The sequence below is a fragment of the Dermacentor albipictus genome, chromosome 1 (assembly GCF_038994185.2).
Source record: "Dermacentor albipictus isolate Rhodes 1998 colony chromosome 1, USDA_Dalb.pri_finalv2, whole genome shotgun sequence".
NCBI classification, from domain to species: domain Eukaryota; kingdom Metazoa; phylum Arthropoda; class Arachnida; order Ixodida; family Ixodidae; genus Dermacentor; species Dermacentor albipictus.
The window spans coordinates 163,282,597-163,287,424 of NC_091821.1; the positions used below are offsets into that span (position 1 = coordinate 163,282,597).

A 4,828-nucleotide genomic window follows, 5' to 3' on the forward strand; every position below is an offset into this window, starting at 1 on the left:
TGCATTCGTTCCCCACCAGCTCCCTCATTTGGATTTATATATATATATATATATATATATATATATATATATATATATATATATACATATATATATATATATATATATATATATACATATATATATATATATATATATATATATATATATATATATATATATATATATATATATATATATATATATATTCGCGTGAACGACGGGACGACCGCCCCGAGAGAAACTATCCACGAGTGACGTTTCGATGGGACCGCCACAACGGGAGAGCGGAAGCGAAGGAAAGACGATACGCAAGCGGTTGGAACGCAAACAGAGGGCGGTGTGCACGTAGACATGGTCGACGCGGGTCAAAATGACGTATCTGTTTTTATCAGCCTAATATCTGATACAGATTGCATTTAGACCCAAGATATTAAACTTATTTTTGCAAGCTGGCGGAGTGCTTGAAGTCTGCTTCACCTCCGCCACCAGCCGGCCCTCTATTGCACTATCATTGGAATCTGTGGTCCACGTTTTTGGGCTACGGTCATCGATCCACCTAAAAACTGGTCATATACAGCTTCTCTGTAAAAAGAAGGTTGCCCACTTCTCTATATACATGCGTCGCCGCAGATGACGTCTAACCGCGTAAGCGTAGTTGTTGTACATCAGTGCATGGCATAGACGTTACTGTCGGCCTTGCAGCAATGGCCAGTTAGCTAAGCGTCACTTACGGCCACAGTGTTTTCTACCAAAATTACTAGAGAGAACTTGGGCGCTATTGTGTACAGGTAAGGCGCTTCAGCCAACGTGGGAATGATGGGTACTATACATGAATTTGTCTAAGCTTCGTGCTTACAGTTTAAAACGGCTTTTTTTTACTTTACAATTTAACAAATTATTTCCAACAAGATAGTGGGTTATAAATGGCGCAGTTTGCACGAGTATGTATGTATTAAAGGCGTGTAAAGTATATTGTAAACATATACACAAGGACGTCTGAAGGTACAAAAGCCTGAATATTAGAGAAGTCCATAATTCCCATTGTAGTCAGACTAGCGCCACACCTGAGTTCCTTCTCGTAATTTTAATATGAATCTCTAGGCTCACGGCCCATCCCGCTCTCTTTTCACGCGCTCAAACAAAACTGAGTACTGCGTTGGTTTCGCATCTTTAAGGGTCTGACTTGCAAAGGCGGGAGTGACGCACAGAGAGCTCACCTGCAAAATGACGATGACACCAAGTGGACGCGTACCGCCAGGCTCCGCTCAGTCGACTTGGTCGCAGAACGAGGGCAGCGTTCGACGTCACTCCGCTGCCCGCACAAGCGTACGAGCGGCGAACGCCGCCGCAGTGTGGCCAGACAAGGCAAAAATGTTTTGGCTACCACTAAATGAACGAACAATGCTTATATGTTGCTTGCTTGTGTTATAATTAATAAATTATGCAATAAATACCCCACTAATACGTCTATACACATTACCAGGTATGTTTAGTATTGTATCGATATTTTTGTGGATGCTCAGCGGAGAGTTGGCCGGAAATGTTTCGTCTGGCGACGTTGTGCGACTGAAATGGGTGTGCGCATAGAGTTTCTCACTACATTACCTAGAGGCAAATCTGGCACTGCTGTGCTGTGGTATGCATGGGAATGCCGGTATATTGTGACTTCGGATTGGCATCGTTCTCGTAGAGACAGGACACCTTGAAGACGCGCTTGGCAAGTACCGTTCCGTCTGTCACAATGATTCATTTTCTACTAGAACAGCACGTGAAAAGCTGTTTTAGCTTTATTATTACGCGAAAGCATGTTTTGTTTAACTATGAGAACTTGTTATTGTGTGTATGACTACATGTTACGTAAAAAGTATCAGCGGGCCGCTAAAGTTGGAGGACAGACGACAAGGTTCGCGCTCGCTTTGAAACAGTTGGTCGTCTGTTCTTGCTTTTCTTCGCTTAGTCATGCATCGTGGGTGAGTAAAGATGTAATATGCGTGAATGGAAACATTTTATGAAGATTTTACTTTGAGAACGTGTTATTTGCGTAGCCATATCCACGTTTTAGACGAAGCCTCTTACAACACCAGCCAACACGAGCCTCGCAGACACATATACCGTCATTCCCATGACGGCACGGTGCCCCCTTAAGAAACTCCCATAGACGGTGGCGCCAGATTACCCTCTAGATGTTATAGTGAGAAACTCTATGGGTGTGCGGATTGCGCAGTTTCAGCGCACGCGCGCGAAGTGTTCAAGGGACGGCAAGGAACGGTGAGACGGCTGGCCGCTCCCGCCGAAAACAGACGGAAGTGACTCCGACAGGCACTTCCGGTAGCGTCAGACGCGTGCGCGCCGCGTCAAAATCTAGCCGTTCCTGATCGGCGGCGGCGGGCGTTTTTCGCGACGCCGGGCGTCAAATCGGCGCCGTGAGGCGAAAATGGCCTCAAAAACGCTCCATGTATTCCGGCCTTCATGTAGCCTGGCCGGCGTCCCGCCAGCGCGTTTTTTTTTTTTTTCGCGCGCGATAATCGCAGGAGAAAAACGCCCCATGTAGCCCCCGCTGCTGAGCGGAGCGGCCGTGCAAGCGCTGCTGCGCTTCTTGAGATCAACCGGTTGGGTGAACGCCTGTGATTGGAACGCGTTTTTCTGTTACCCCTTTTTATTTTTCTCTTTTGTTTTTGTTTTTTCCTGTCTTTTTCTTCTCGCTCTTTGTAATCTTTACAACCCCTATATCCCTCACCTCAGTAAAGGCTAGGAAACCGGAAACTCGCCTCTGGTTGACGTCTCTGCCTTTCCCCCCTCCCTCTCTCTCTGAGCTTAACGATTCTGTGCATTTTCTTAATATGCATCTCAAATTGTCACCTAGAACTGTCTAATGCAATAGCAGTGTGGTTCTCATTAGACATTGCCGACGACAAAATTCACCGACACCGCGTGACCAGTATAGGTTTCTCAGCGTAGAACTGGAATTCTGAAGGAAGATACATTTATACCAACTGTTTTAGATGGGTGTTGTGAAGTCTCACAGTCTTTTATTTTACAGACATATCTCGTCGACAACAATAAGATAATCTGAAATTTATATAGAATTGAGGGGGCCGAGCCGACAAGACGGGCTACACATGGGCTCCGAAAACTTTCCCTGATTGTGGCGGAAAAAGGCAGCTCTCGAGTCTAGAACTACCACCCCTAACACAGGAAGGTCGACGGACTACGAAGGCATCGGGATTATCCCAGGTGGGCGATTTTTTGAGCCACAAAGGCAGTTTTAATACACTGCCACGCCGGCGGCCTGGCTAACCCTAACTAGCTGGGTCTACGACGCCACTGTTCCCACCACTTCGGCGGGAACGCCGCCTGACTCGGGTGCGGGCGGGCCCCCGCTTCGCCACGAGACGCGAGGATGGACGTCGTAGAAGTGGAAGGGGAGACAATTTCCCCGTAAGAATATGACGACCAGGGCTGGATTGCGGCTCACGAACGCCGCAGTAACGCCAAGAGACGCCCAGACCTCGATGAACGATCGAAGAACATCGGAGACTCGCCGGTTTCAACGGCGTGGAAAACCAAGAACGCACGAATTCTACAGCGACCAATGGCCCCGAGGCAACCGCAGCTACCGGAGGATGACTACAAGGTCGTGATCCGCCCGAGAGGTGGGCTCGACATGGCGCAGCAACGTATTGCGTACATAAAGGATGGCGTTCTGCTGGCAGCCGCATTGACACCAGAAAATGCCGGAGAAGATACGCTACGCATCAATCCAAGACAAAACACCATGATCATGAGCACACCGAAACTGGAGAATGCGAAACGCTACAGCCAGATACGGGAAATCCAACTTGGATCGAACACCTACAGTACGGCCGCTTACATTACTGCGCCGGAGAACACCTCCAAGGGAGTCATACACGGTATACCAGAATACGACACGTCTGAAGACGTTGAAAAAAGCCTGGTGAACTGCAGAAACCCGACTATACTACACGCAAGACGCATGGGACGCACCGATTCGGTTGTGATAGTGTTTGAAGGTACGTACGTACCACACTACGTGTACTACCGCGGAGCTGAATAGCGATGCCTACTATATCGTAAGCAGTACGAGACATGTACCACATGTGGCCGCCTCGGCCACCGAGCGGACGTTTGCCCGACACCGAACAGCAAGAAATGTCGCGGGTGCGGAACTCTCAATCCACCCGAAGATCATCAGTGCGAGCCAAGATGCTTCATGTGTGGGAAGGGACACTTCACAGGAGACAAAAAGTGCCGTGAACGGTTCAAGACCCCATATCTTCTCAGAAAGAGGCAGTCGAAACAACAACAGCAACAACAACACCACCAACAACAACGGAATGAACAACCACCGCAGAAAGCTATGGCGGACAATCGCCCAAGTCGGTCCAGGGAGCGGTCGGGTAGCACCGAATCGCACAAGGGATCGACATGGACCAACAGCCACGGCAGCAGACACCGCGACAGGAGCCGCTCTAGTTCCTTCCCAAGACTCCCCGGTGGAGGCGGTGGCGGCCAGTCCAACTCCAAGTCCCGGTCCAGGTCCCGGCCCAGGTCTGAATCGAGATCGAGAGGATCACCACTACATGGAACCCCGGAGGGCTCTGGCGGGTCCGACGGCAACAAAACGCAGGTGAGCTGGGCAGACACGGTCTCCGGCGCTGCTTCTCCGTCTAATATAACACCTAATGTAGAAGGGTCCGCCCTGGAGCAGGAAATGATCCAAATTAGAAAATTGCTAGCGCAAATTACTCGTGAGAATGCTAAGCAGAGGGAGGAAATTCAACAATTAAAGCAAGAAAACGCTAGGCTTCAGCAGAATAGGACACGC

The 4,828-nt window shown here is 48.9% G+C and overlaps 1 pseudogene; it reads left to right on the plus strand.

Annotated features, from left to right (window-relative positions):
- Window positions 1-333: 333 nt before the first annotated feature.
- LOC135911739 (U2 spliceosomal RNA) lies at window positions 334-513 on the plus strand (annotated as a pseudogene).
- Window positions 514-4,828: the final 4,315 nt, after the last annotated feature.